Here is a 15,381-nt window from a genome sequence, read left to right on the forward strand (position 1 = left end):
GATGTCAATAAAGGAATATCACATAAAGAAAAAAATGGAATGCAATGTATACCTTGTACAGAACTGATTCTAAATTACAGAGCTCTCTCTTTTGTAAAGGAGAAGCTTTGTAAAAGAGAAGAAATGAAAGGCAAAACCCTTGGTGTATTAAAATGATCCATTGGCAAAGAGACTGCATACCGCTTTCTGTAACTGAACTTATCCTGATGTGGGAGGTATTTTTAACATATGTCTCGTAAGATTTGGCCTAAAGAAGATTGACCCTAAGCACAATTTCAGGGGCTCATGGAGAAAATTTTTTAAAAAAGATTAATTATGAATCTGATTATGCTTTTAATGAAAGATGGCTTACTGACTAGAAAGAAAGACCATCGCTCGCATGGGTAGAAACCAGAGCAAGAAATATATGGCCCTGTTTCAAACCTCCTTTTATTTTCTTTATATTAAATAGGAAAGTATGATAAAAGGGGAATACAAAGAAAGGAAGAAAAAAGAAAGAAAGAAAGAAAGAAAGAAAGAAAGGAAGGAAGGAAGGAAGGAAGGAAGGAAGGAAGGAAAAGGAGAGGAAATCTACCCTATCCAATGCAGCAAAGTCAAACTGTGGGATTTGCGATTTGTTACAGTCAGGCTTGCAAGAGGTCACTGGAGAAATAATTCGACAGGCCTTTCAAAGAAGTGGATATAATTTTATAAGCTTTTAACATTTGCTCTTATGTGGGTGAAGAGAATGATACAAGGGAGTTTAGACCAAATGCATTAGGCAAGAAGCTGATTACCTGCAGGGGTTAGAGAGAACGGTACTCCTTGTCATTGCTCAATTGGCGAGATGGATTATGAAAGGTGTCGCTGTGCATGCCTGGAGGCAACCAGTGTAACTTGCCCGCTGCCAGAGGCAGGATTCCACACTTAAGAGACAGGGACTAATTAGCATCCTAGGCTGAACCATTACTTAAACAGATTTTTCTTTATGATTTTTTTGAGGTGATAACTGGAACAGTTTAGAGGAGAGTTCTTTGTTTTTGTTTTCAAAATGAGAACATTAAGCATTCTCCTTTGCCTCAAATTCTTCTTAAAGCAAGGATCATTCTCTTGCTAAGATCTTCCTGACCAAGGGAATACACTATAACTCAAGAGACTTCAAAAATATATGGCCATCATTTATAGACCTCATCATGGCTTCCCAATGTTCTGGCAGAATTAGTTTCCTTTTATTCTCTTATCACCCAGCTTCACTGACTTCAGGAACCAAGGTAAGTAAGATAAGTCAAACCAATGAGACAATTGCTAGAGATGAGTGTTTATCCTTCCAGCATCTGTATGGGGGGGGGGGGGCTCTAGCTCCCCACTCTTGCCTACTGTCAGACTCTATTGACAACACCCTTAATCGTGGGTTCTTTGCATTTCTGTGCTTCACTCTCCCTCTCTGGTATTTTTTAATATCTCCTGCTTCAGCTTTCAACTCATCCGCATAGCTGTCAATTTTCCGATATGCTCCTCTCCCTCTGAATGTCTACATTTCTGATGATATTCAGATAATTCACAAGAAAGGTATGGCATCCTATTTCAAACCTGACATTGTTCAAGGCTGCCAGCCCATTTCAATAGGAGTGTGTGCATGTGTGTTTTAGAATTTATCCACACACAAGGTTGCAATTACGTCCCCTGGCATAGGATGATATTGCTTCCAAAAGCTTATGGGAAAGTTAGCAAACCTAAACAACTTCCATTGCTTTCAGTTTATGAACATGTCTCCTCAAAATCATTTCACACAGTTGCTTTCAGTCAAAAACTACTGGAACTTTCCAGGGATAACAATATAGAAATCTTGAAAATATAGCACAGTAAGTATGAATGGGACTATTACTGGGATTACCCATGTGGTCATCAACTTATAGCATCATTGCAGTACTTAACAGCATATCTAAAATAGTTAAGGTTTAGATTTTTGAGTGACCCTTTGAGCCACTTAAACATGTGAATCAGAAAATGTATAACTTTTCTAAAACAAGTTTTGCTAGTAATTTGTGATTATTATTTTAGCACAGGTTCTGTCTTACCTATAGACATACTGTGTATATAGAAACCTAATTTTACATACTTTTTTCTACATAGAGGGGGAAATATGATGTCCATTTACAGGTTCTCTCTTTCAGTCTCATTCTCCCTCTACCTCTACAAACACACACACACACACACACACACACATGTTTCACTACACCTGACTAATATTTTTTCATATGATGAAAATATATGACAACCTCAGCCTGCAATTCAGTTTAGGATCTTCACACAGGTAGAGAACCCACTTCCCTATAGATCAGTCACAGATTTTAATAGCTGTGGATTCTTACAAATTCTGTAAGATACTTTTACAGTCTCTCAACCATTAAGACAGACAGAATTTTATTTCACAACTCTTCTGCATTTACTTCAGCCTATAGGGAGATTTCCTTCTTCATTGAATTTGCTTCTGCCTGTGGGGAGACTTCCCACTTCCTTGAATGAGATTTAACATAATCTCATTGCCATGGATATGTCTTCAATCATAGAAGAAAGAGAAAACTGGTATATGTGTTACCTTATCTGTGTCCCAATCAATTTCTTGTGGTGATTTAATGTATGAACTACATGCATAGTTTATATATTACACTGTGCTATGCCACATTGTGGGATTCCTTGCCTTCACAAGTAGTCATCATTGACATAGTCCACAAGCAAGAAAACTTAATAAAGTTTAGCACTGTGTCTTAAAATTAAGTTTTGTAGCACATGAAACGAATCGCAAAAGAACTGTAATGAAGTGAACATGATCACAACCCAATGAGCTTCCCTAAGATATCTAACCTATATCTATATCTATATCTATACACGAAGATGGTACAACTGAACATAGGATTTGGTAAAAGGATTATGATTACGGATTCTGATTCTGATTTGTTTGCTGAGGCCTATAATAATGATTGTTTGTTCTGGTGTAATTTGTATAATGTGCTTTTAATTGTCTTTTTGATATTGTTGTGATGATCTTTACTGTGTAAACCGCCTTGAGTCGCCATTTCGGCTGAGAAAGGCGGTATAGAAGTAAAGCAAATAAATAAATAAACCTGTGAAAGATAAAGCGAATGGGGAATAAGGGTTAAGATGGGGGAAAGCTATGTAGAACCAAGAAGCTATTGAGATATCTAAAAGAGTAATAATTAACCAAAGGCATTTAGGATTAACGACCTTATCACAAAGGCCCATAGATTCACCCTGCATCAGTTCCCGGCAGGGTGTATGAAGAACTCTCTGCTCCGTGCCCTGCAACACTCACATTACCTCTTTCTTCATCCCATGGGGGGAAGTGTTGTCACCAGGCTTCCCCCTATTGAAGGCAAGGCAACACGGGAAGGCGGTGGCGGGGGGTGCTGCACAGAACCTGGCTGGAAGTCCCTTTATGTTATGTGAAGGTCTCTGTGTCAAAAAGGGAGGTGACCTTTTTGACTGAGATGGACCAAGAACTGCATATCTCATTAGCCATTAGGCTGGTGCATTTTTGCTCACCAACACAGCTTCCATAAGACACATCATGGCATTCTTCTATTGTGATTGGCCCAAGAAGCATGGCTCACATGGAAACCTCATGTGAGCAGCATGAGGCAGCCTCTATGCAAGTCACATGGTGCCAAATAGGGAAGGAGGAGCCATGGCCTGCTGCCACGTGGCCCGTTCCAAATGAAAGAACATAGTGGCTGAGCCCTTACAGCCAACCGAGCAAGCTGAGCAAGCCAGATTGACCGAAGGGAAGAAACCAAACCGGATCCTTGCATAAGCCTATTATCCATAGCTTGTCTAGATAATGATAAAAGAATTGCACTCCAACAACACTGGGGTACCACAAAAATCCATTCCTGGTTTACAATAAAACATTTACAGAGGCTTAGTGGGAAATGGGCTATAGTCTACTGATTCACTTACCAATGTTTTGTCTTTAGCTATTGTTCCATTTTCAAAAATGGTTTAAAACATAATGTTCTCCATCCAGACTTATTTATGCATTGAGAGTACCCAAAATGAAATCCACAGGACTTATTTTATGACTAATTGTTCTATTTAGTTAAATGGTAAAAGTTGGGAAGTAACTTTTCATACATAACACATTATTTGCAAAATTCCTTAAATTCACTGGGTAACATAAATGTGATATAATTTTACTTCTTTTGCAGCATAACAGTCATATTTTAGTTATTTTGAAGCAATATGATCCATAAAAAGTAGAAAGGAGCTAACATATACTTCAAGTGCTGGCACATACTGCCCATTTGTTGCTGGCTCACACACTTTTGTTTTTCATACAGAAGGGCAGTGTGTTTTGTGTTGCAGGCCAGGGGTTTGTAGCATTTAGTTTCGTTTTTTAAAACTTATCTAATTGCTTTCAATTTATTAGAAAGCAGGTTACTTTTAAAACTGTAACTCCATTATCTAACAGATTTTGTAGTATTGGAACTTGTAATTAATTGCTTTTTAAGAAATTCACTTTCCAAGAGTTGGTTCTACAGAAAGCACTACTAGTTTGGTTGTATAATGCACAGCAAAATGGAAGCATCTGGTAGAAACCAGAAGAACAACACTCTAGTATCTTAGTTTTCCTAGATTTTTGTATATATCAAGAACGCAATCTTTTAAAAAATTATTGAAGTGCATATAATGTACATGGGCACACATGGATACACTGAGAGAGAGAGATGGTCTTGTTTATTGACATTTTCCCCTAATTCCTTGAGGTGGGGGAAGGGCCCAGAAAAAACCTCTGCCGACAAATTAGACAGATCTAAACAGCTGCAAAGAGAATAGCTAATTATGCGAATTAAATGACTCCATATTTATTCATTTCATGCCCCATCATGTCATATACATCTGTAATCATGTAAAGAGCATCAGGATACATTTGGAAAGCATTGTAGGGTAATTTTATGCACAAATCCCAGAAATAATGACATTTATGAAAAACTCTAACATATCCTATTATATGCCACACACATATTATATTAAGGTAGCACTGCTTTACTTTCTTTGTATTTGAAGATTTTAGCCTTCTCATTTGAAATATTTCTTGAGGAGAAGGAATGGACATTTGTGTGTGAGAGGGAGGAGGAGGAGGAATGGTGTTGTTGCATCAACTTATTGTATCTATTTTGTCTTTAATATGTACATGGCATAAAATGTGGGAAACACCCATTTTAACTTGCTGTTTACATTCAATTTTATGATGAAAAGGTGTTATTTGTTTACTTGATTTGTAACCTGGCTCTATCCCACCATGTGGAGGTTTCGAGATATTCATTTCCCCCCACCAACTGCACTGTTTTACTAAGGAGATACATAGGATGCGGACCTGTTCTGCAAATCCTTTTAACATTTGGCTGTAAACAATAGGAGCGTTTGTGTGATCAGCTGAGGCAATAACACAAAAAGGACATGGCATTGTACAACTGACCTTACAGATATCTTAGCAGATTAGCCGTGCTATTTCCAATATCCCAGAAGAAACAGATAAGCATTTTCATATTGTGTTCTTCTGCTGTGACCAGATAACATATAAGTTGCAATCCAGCACACACTTACAATGATCTCAGTAGGGAAATACAAATACATACTATGTTGGGAGTATGTGAATATTACCAGTTCTAGCCAACACATATGAGGAAGGAAGGGAAGTAAAAGAAGGAAATCTTAAGTTTTGAAGTGAATTACTCCTTCATTGACATTTTTATGATAAACAAAAAAACCCATTTCATGTCCAATATATTAGTATATTCTATCGATCACTGGAAGTTATGTGTGGCTGTGTTGCAAACCATTTTCCTAAATCAAACATTAGTGCTGAGCTATTTAGGGACGCCACTTTTTTAAATGACCTCTGTAGCTATGCCTGGTGACCACTACCCATTATATATAAGCATAGGAAACTGGAGTATTTGCCCATCTCAAGCTGTCATATTATTTTCTGGGGTATAAGAAAAGGGTTTTTCACATCGGTTGCTAATCCTTTTATCCAACTGAACCTAAAACTTCCTTCATCTTGTGCTCCATCTCCCAAATATGATTCCTTCACAAAGGTAAGGATTCGTGGACAACAATACTTAATTTTATACAGTATAATCTATTAAATTAAGTAGGTCAAAAATTCATTAAAGGCTCCTGAATCCTCCCTGGAAGACCTAAGACTTCTAGATCATCTAAAATAATTTTAAAGTTTTGGAGAACTAATATCCACTGGAATGCCCTGGGTATCACGACGGATCGTAAATCACCGCAACAAACTTCAAATGCCCCAAACTGTCTGGAAAACCCAAAGTGCCAGCTGGAAATAAACTTTTGGGTTGCATTTTAATTTTAATTTGTAAATCTTTTAGTGAAAAATGGTCCCTGACAAAGGACCTCATCATATGCAAGGAGAGAAGTGTCTTCTCCTCACTTCTCTCTGCTCCTGGCACAGAGTCCTTTGGGGCCCATCACATAACACAAGGCTACTTCTGGTGGGACTCTGTGTGGCTCCATGCAGGCAGCATTACTGAAGCTGAGCCCAGAGGAGCCAGATAAACATCTGGCTCCTCCTAGAAAAAAGCCAGAGGAGCTGAAGAAGTGGAGGACAGAGAGGTACAACGGACACCAACAATAGGGAACACAGTCTGACAATTCCCTCCACTGTCCCATGATTTCCCCTGCTTTGCAAATGGCCATCTGATATGGTCTATAGTTGCTCCTTCTTGTTCCAATCAGGAGTCTATTTTCCTAATTGCCCAGATATCTACTACCAGCATTTCTGAAGCCTATAACTAATGACTGAAAACTCAAAGTAATATTTGTATTAGATAATTTTCAATGCAGTAAAAGCAATGAAAAAGTAATAATATATAAACAAAAGAAAGATAAATAAGGAAAACATAATAAGAGGAAAAGAAAAAAGAACAGCAAAGAGCAGGAAGAAATTAATTTTCATTTAACTTCCAACTTTCCTAACAATGATTCTACATCTTACTATATAACATAACTTCCCCAACTATAATTACTGTTCATAAACGTCTAATGCTTAACCAAGCCTATTAATTATCAAAACCTACAGTTAACAACTCAAAATCTCTCACTCTCTGGGAGACATTAGTTTAGGGAACTAGTAGTTCAAAAGATCTGATTCTGTCACTGGTCCATATACTATAATGCTCTATAGAACCCTATTGCCAACAAGAGATAAAAATATTTTCTAAACCTTATGTAAGAAAAGAATAATAGGTCACTTTGGTTTTTGTTTGGTTTTCAGTTTTCTCTCCCCTCGAAATGCAGCTATCCCAAGATTCCCAAGGAGGGATAAAACTAAAAAGAGAAGTCATTCTGAATTTACTTAATATTTTCACACTGTTTTCAATTTAAAAAAAAATCCCTAGCCTTCTATTCCTTCTAGCTTTGTTTTCATCTCAGCCTTTTTCATCAGATTCCTCAGAGTTTATCAAAATGATAGCATTCTATCTGTTTTTCCCCACACCATATGCTAGATCTTGTAGAATTGGGAGATACCATGAGCAAGTTACATTTACTGTAAAACAAGTAAGAACTAGATATCCTCAAAGCACCACAACTTATGGAAGTCAGTTATGAGATCTTAAAATGCCTTATAACTCAAACAGCTATTCATGCTCATAAAATACCATTCTACCCATTAGGATACATCAGAATAAGAATTGTTCAAGGACAGGAATGTGAGAAGTCAGGATTCAAGCATGGCAACAGAATTCTGACACAGCCACGTCATTATCCTCCAGCCTCAAGTTTATAAAATAAGACTGGGGGTTCTCAGGAAGATGTTTAAGAAAAAATGATTGAAAAATATGCTACAAAACTGAATATGTTATATGAGATATTAGCAGATAGTTTGTATTTCAAAATTATTTCTTTTTTTAAATAATAATGAAAACTGTCTCATGGAAAATAACAGTTGGAAAAATGGAATCTATTTTATTTTAAGATCCAATACAGAATCTATATGTCCTATTTTGTATAGCCCTTGAAAAAACTTAAATGGGCAATAAAGGCAATGTAGTTCAAAGTTTAAAAAGCATTTCCACTTTTCCTTTAGCAGAAGGCAACCTTTATTTTGTATATGAAACAATCTGTAAGATGGAGCAGTGCTGCTTATCTTTTGTTCTTACAGAATTGTGCCAATACAGAGCTGAAACATGCTTAATAAGACCTGCTCTCTTTGTGAGAAGAAAAGCTCTAATAATAATTTGAATTGTTAGTATTTAGAGAAACTGAAATTATATGAGTCTGATCAGCTATGAAACTCTAGATATGCTAACAATTCATTCATTATGGTAAAATGCCCCCACTGTATTATAGCTATTTTTCTATTGTTAATAATCTGTCAGCATTTTCAATTCCAATCCTGATTATCAGCAGTTTGCAGGAAAATGTCTTCAAAAGTACTCAGATTTTTGATGCTGTCAGAAGAAAATAGAGATTTTTTTTGTAGAAAATTAGATGACTACAAATGCATTATGGTAGAATAAAATGGTGTGCTAATGGTTTCAAAATGCTTCCTGCATGTCAGTAATCACTTTTTTCTAAGTGAGGAATAAAAGAATAACATTCTCCCAAATTTTACATACTGCATGACAGTGTTGTACTTCAAGGACCATGATGGTTTGTTTGTAGTAGTGAGTTAACTTGCTCTGGGTCACTAGAAGTGCTATGAAAAAAACCTGTTCTCATAAGAGAAAATCAGTGTTAGTTCTACAAGCATCTCTAGGGATATGCCAGTGATGAAACTGAGGGCAGTTCCAGACAGGAGAAAAGTCTGGTCCGACCTGGGTTTAAAAAATCTGGGTCAGGTCGGATTTCTGTCTCCACACTGGTAAAAAAAACCAAAACCACACTTTCCTGGGGGGAGGGGTGTACAGGTACCACACACACCAACACCCTCCCCCACAGAAAACCCTTTAAAAGTAAAAATTACTTGCCTGTGTGGCATTACCCTGCTGTTGGTCCTCTCCTGGTGCATAGAAATGATGCGGCAAGAGAAGGGGGAAGGAGGAAAATTACTCCTCACCCCTTCTCCTGGCACATCATGTCTATGCACCAGGAAAGGACTGGCAGCAGAGTAATGCCTGCCAGGTAAGTAATATTTTTTTTTACTTTTAAAGGGTTTTAAAGGGGAGGTTGGGAGGAGTGGGGGCTGTCTTGGGCTTTTCAGGATCCAGTAGCCCAAAAATCTTGATACAGCTGTGTAGATTGGGACCAGAAGTCGTGAAACGCGATCCCCGGGCCCAATCCACAAAGCACCAACAGCTGGAAAGACTCAGGTCTTCTGAAAGACCCGGGTATTGTCATATGTCAAATTAATTTAGGACAAAGCAGGATTTTCCTGCTTTGTCCCAAATTAATTCGCTTTTACCTGAGGCGTCATTTGGGCGCTCCACGTAAAAACACGGGAGGGCATTAGGTGCTGTGTGGATGCGCCCTGAGAGGCTGATAGAGGCAATGAGAATTGCTGAACCAATGTTTAAAGCCAAATGAATCTAGAGGTAGAGCTGTAGGCCAACTGACTTGATATACTGCATGAATTCAAAGTTAGAGCATTCTCAAGATTTCTTATAGAACCCATAATATAGATACACATCTTATCTTTATCACATTCTATATGTATTATGTTACCTACATGATTGTTGCATTTTAATAACTTCTAAACCATCATACAACTGAAAACAAACAATATTTTCAATTCATATTAAAACAGAGTTATGTTTAGACTCTTCACACCAAATAATCATCCATAACAAGCATGAACTTGTGGGATTAATTTTTTTTTTAAAAAAATATTGATTATAAATGTGAGAGTTCATGCAAACCATGGATACATCAACACTGCCAAATCATACAGTTTTGAAACTGCATTATATGATCAGTGTAGGTTCATATAATGCAGTTCAATTCAATTTTAATGGAATAGTTTATTCTTGTTACTTATAGTCTGCCCACTCATCAGCTGTTTTAGCAACCCTCCATGGGCACATCACACATTGCCATATGCTAGTTTGTTTTGTTGTTGTTTTTTCTTCAAAAAACTGAAATGTAAAATTTAGGAAGAACCAGTAAAGTCTAGAGATTGATAGATCTAAGTAAAATCTGAAATGAACAAAATATTCATGCTGAAAATTTCAAGCCTCATTTTCCGATGTTACCTAGAAATATTAATCTTATCAAATGCATGGGTATGCAAAACACTTCAATCAGATCATATGTATAGTAGATTATGGGGTGAAGATGAGAGGTAGATCTGGTAAGATGATTCTCATATGCTCAAATTTTGGTAGGGCTACGTACAGATATTCTAGAATAGAATTCAGCAAAAAAGGTCAAATAATTATCTGCATTATAAAAACATGATTCTACTAAAAAGTTGTTTTACCATCTTGTTGTTAATGTTATGACATTGGATTTATTCCAGATTCAGTTATACTAAGAGTAGACCCATTGACATTACTGGGGTTCACATTTATCCTGATTTTAATGGCTCAAAGTAGTGCTTTTTGGCTTCGGATCTAGTTTAGTCTGATATTAAACTGTTGGCTATTATATCATTATTTCAGGTGGTGATTTCAATAGGATTCTGCTGACTAAACCTATAACCAAACTAGTACTGTTTTTTAAAAGTTTAGGAAGACTAAACTAGTTCTGACGAATCATCATAATCAAAACCATCCTCATAATTTCAGCAATGTGAAGTATGACTGATTTAGAGTTTATTTTAAGCACATCCTGTTTCACTAGCAGAAACAAAGGCTGAAGGTTGGCATTTATTCCATTACAAATAAAAAGATGGAAAGATTTATGAATACTTTTTGATAATTATATTTATGAGAGTCAGCTTTCTGTAATACTTTAACTATTTGAGTGGGATACTGGGCAAGTCAGAGGTAGGCAAGAGTGACCTGCCTTTGAACAAATTTTGCCAAGAAAACCCAATGATAGGTGTATCTTGGGGCTTTTCATAAGTACATCACATAACAACAAGAAAATAATTTTATATCTCTGATTTACCCCTTTCCCCTATAACTATAGTATGAGGGGGAAAAATCCTTCAAGTGTAAAATGCAAGAGCTTAAAACCATCAACCGGAAAAGGCCAAAAAAAAAAAAAGTAACACAAAAGATGTGCACTAGCTTCCTAAAATTTCCAACCAAAAAAGTTTTAAATTTTGAAAAGCTAAATTAAGCCTAAATATATGCATAGAATAATTTCTCCCCAATAGCCCTGGCCCCGTAGAGATTTCTCACATTGGCCAGAAATACCTTAGTTTTAAAATCTCCACTTCAGTCTCTCTTGAGGCCTTATGTAGTCGCAGGCAAAGCGAGACCTCTGGCTGTGGCATCTATTGGGTTTTTCCATGACAAATCTTTACTGAAGTAATTTCTGGGGATGCATACCTTGGGTGAAAACAAATGAGAGGAAAAAACCCTTTATCTTCTCCACCTCGCTTTTCTCTAGTCCTCCCCCATTTCTTAACTAGCAGTGTCTCTCCAGGTTACCAGGGAGAATTTGTTCCTATTGGTGATACTGGTGAATGAAGAACATCTATATTCAAGGAACATGTTCTAGCACTGATCTTCCTGGTAACTTAAGTCCTTTGTATGCCTTTTTAGGATTCCATCTTTTAAGTCATTGGAAATTATACAAGGATACATTTACATACATGCACACACCCTGGCACTATGGATAAGGCCAAGGACCTAGGAGCAGCTTAGTAAGTGTCTCTGTGGCTGTCAAGGAAAGATAACCTGCAAGAATATTTTCATGGCAAGCTTTAGTTGTGCTTTGGGAAGCAACCTTGAATTAGAAAGGAACAGTTCATATTGCAAGCCACTGCATGCAATGCAAAACAAGGACAACCTCTTAGGATGAGAGAAGGCGATTTTTAAAATTCACTTGACCACTTACTGTGGTCAAGTGAATGAGTTAATGTCTCATTGCGGATGGCCATACAATTGACTATTTCTAATACACAAAAAGCCTTGCCACTATCATTCGTTTGTTTCCCTAAAAATAGGCAAGTAGTTCTCATAGACATTTTTCTATATAAATAGCTCTGCACAATAAAACTCAAAACAGACCACCATCCTTTCACACCAGAGAACACTGTGGGTAAAGGTATTTCAGTAAAGCTCTCTATCATGGTGGTTGATCATAGTTTCCAAAGAAGAAATATCAAAAATACTATGGTTACCGATAAACTGAAACCCAAGAGCAGTGTAAAGGAGGCGTTAAAACAAACTGTGCTCTTGATCAGTAAAATTTAATTGGTTGCCGGGTATTGGAGATTATTGTGAAATGTTTTATTGATTTATAAAGCCAGCATTTGAACACATTCTTATCTTTACTTGTGACTGAAGTTGACATTTCACAGGAAACGCTCCTATTGTGCATTTCTTATAACATTTTAATAGATAATCTTTTAAACCTGATGCATATGTTCATGGTCAGGATCTTGTAGTTTTGAGTATTGATTACACATACATTTAAACAAGAGAGACAAAATGTTCTCTTTTATTTCCAATAAATCATAAATTCCAGTCCTAAAATTTTCACCTGTTTCTCTTTACCTGCAATGACACCTATATCAATGCTGTGTTTCGCGTTATATACACCCAATATCCTTCACAATTATTTGCTGACTGTCCCTGTCTTAGGTTAGGCCATGTGTAAGGTCAGAAACCACAGTGAGTTTGAGCAATTCAGCTTGATTAAGAAGCACAGGAAGCCTTAGAAAAGGATTAAAATGTTATACTTTTAATTTTATTTCCTCTGGATGTACTTTGCTAGTCATATTTTAATAAATCCATCAACTCCTTTGGGAAAATATGACAGAAACTTATATGTGGACAGTCATAAAATTAGTGATTTTTTTCTTTCTGTTAATAAGATCTGAATAGTAATCAGACATTTAATCCAAAAATTACAACCTGCGTACATTTTTTATTATGCTAGGAGTGTTTTTGTAGTTTATTTTATCTTTTCTCCAAATGGCCAGTATGTGTGTATCTATTTGTCTGAATTACTATTGCTACAATTTCTTTTTAAAGCATTTAAAATGTCTTGGCATTTATTACAGCACTAAACATCTAATGGCCAAGGATTAAATGCACAGTGGCTTATTAAATCCTACAAGTTCTAATTTTATGAACTTGGCAAAAGAAATTTAATTAAAATATTTCTAATTTTTCTGCATTTCTCCTATGGTCATCTTCTTTGACCATAGCAGATATTTCCATTGTTCTCCTTTAAACATCCCTCCATTTTATCCTTTCTTAATGTTTAATGCTCTGAGAAGCTGGAGGGGGCTGGGTAAGAATAACCTGGCAAAGAGGTAGTTATTTTTTCCCCCAAATATCTATGTTATGGAAGAACTCTAATCAGCGTTAATTGAAAATATCATTGATTTTACTATAATAACCAAAGTGTTATTAAGGAAGAAGGTTACCCTGGCTAAATGAAATAATAATAATAATAATAATAATAATAATAATAATAATAATAATAATACCAATCAAATTGTTTTTTTTTATCTCTTGGGATTTTTTCCCCCTTAGAATCCCGAGTATAATTGTTACCAGACTTTGAAAGGTCTTTCTGTATTTGGATTAAGTAAGATTCCTAGATAAAAGGTTATGCTACATCTATACATATCTGCATGTTTTGTATTACATTACTCTGGTACATTAACATGCACAAAGCATTGTTAAATAATCACATAAATATCAAATCCACTTTGGATTAAACTAGCTGTCAATATAATGACTTTTACCCAAATGGATCCAGAATATTCCAAACAGTTGCTTCTTTTTATTATTTATTAAGTCCTGTTTTCAATTGGAATTGTTATAATCAGTAATCTTGTTTTTGTTAAAATTCTCAAGCAGAGCTATGTATACAAACAACTTGGAATAGGGGATTCTGCACTGGAAATGGTTTCATTCCGATGTATACATACACACACACATATACACACATATAAATAAAATTATGTACTCTTGACCTCAGTGTACTAGATGAGAAAAACAAGAAGTGTCATGGATTCCTCACAAAGGTGTTGTCCTCTAATGTTCCAGTGTTTTGTCATTTCATTAAAATGATCCATTCCTGCCTATCAATGTCATTCAGAAATCCTATTTTTGGAGTAATTACGCTGCCCTCCATCATACTGGTACTCACTGGAAACGCCAGCGGTAAAGTAACAGTGTACAGTACCGAAGATAAGAGCACAGCGTTTAGCAGTAGGAGTTCAATGGCATCTCATTTGCATGTGGCTCATGTTTATGCAAGTTAAAAGCAAATACGATGGCAATGGCCATGGCAATCAATGAAATAGGACAAGGTACCATTGGAAATCTCTTCCAAAATGGCATTTTTAATTTTTTCTTCCCCACACACCCCTCAAAAACAAACTTACCCACAACACAAACTGAGATATACTAATAGCTGGACAGAAACCATTGTACAATTTGCTTTGGGAAAGAAGAAAAAAACCCAGAGAATACATGAGCAGACTCGTCCTAATACACTACATTCAACCCAGCTGCTCTTTTTTTTTTAAGTGGCTTTTATGTTATAGGAATTCTGCTGGTGATGAAAACACTATACAGCCAATCAAACTGCGATGTTATAGAGCCATCCAAAGTAGAAGCCTAGCTAGCTAGTGTTTAAAATAACCCTAATGAATTATTCATTGAGAGTTGATGTTTATGCAAATTTCAGAAGCGTATGCCCACCTGACCACCATGGGTTAATAATGGGAAGAAGGGGAGGAAAAGAAACCCAAAACCATGCATATGAAAAACAAAACCAAAAGCACAACCACCAATCTTTAAGCATTCCCCCGAACCTATATAATCAAATGATAATACTCTTTCATTAAATGCATAAAAAGAATTACAATTCTTACCTGCTTAGCTTTGTAGGGCCCTCAGATTTTCTGGATGAAATAACTGACTGTGGTGCAACCAATAAAACTGAACTGAAAAGCTGATTAAGGGCACTTACTTAATGCAAAGCCACTCACTGAATATTCATATGATGCCTGTGTTTATGCAAATTAAGGCAAAAGAAAGCCCAAGGGGATTGGTTGCCATAGCCCACAAATACTGTGTACAGCAGGAAAAGAAACACACACACACATATACAGAAAGAAAGAATAGCAACATATCCTGAAATTCATAGTTTAGAAATAGCAACGTTGAGTATAGCAAATTATTAGAAGTCCTAATGTGAATTACTATTTTAAAGAGGTTTATCTAATCATATCATTTTAGGCCTATCATATATTTGCCTGTCGTGCAGTAGGTAATCTAT

The 15,381-nt window shown here is 36.3% G+C and overlaps 1 long non-coding RNA gene across 1 annotated transcript in view; it reads right to left on the reverse strand.

The window, feature by feature from the left end:
• Positions 1-15,078, reverse strand: part of LOC132767134 (uncharacterized) — a 130,925-nt gene extending 115,847 nt beyond the window's left edge. The window contains exons 1-2 of the long non-coding RNA XR_009630602.2: positions 14,975-15,078; positions 11,328-11,462 (exon numbers count right to left, since the gene is read on the reverse strand). This is a non-coding gene — a long non-coding RNA (uncharacterized lncRNA). The remainder of the gene's footprint in view (positions 1-11,327; positions 11,463-14,974) is intronic.
• Between the last annotated feature and the right edge of the window lie 303 nt (positions 15,079-15,381).

Source organism: Anolis sagrei, chromosome 2, assembly GCF_037176765.1.
Source record: "Anolis sagrei isolate rAnoSag1 chromosome 2, rAnoSag1.mat, whole genome shotgun sequence".
NCBI classification, from domain to species: Eukaryota; Metazoa; Chordata; class Lepidosauria; order Squamata; family Dactyloidae; genus Anolis; species Anolis sagrei.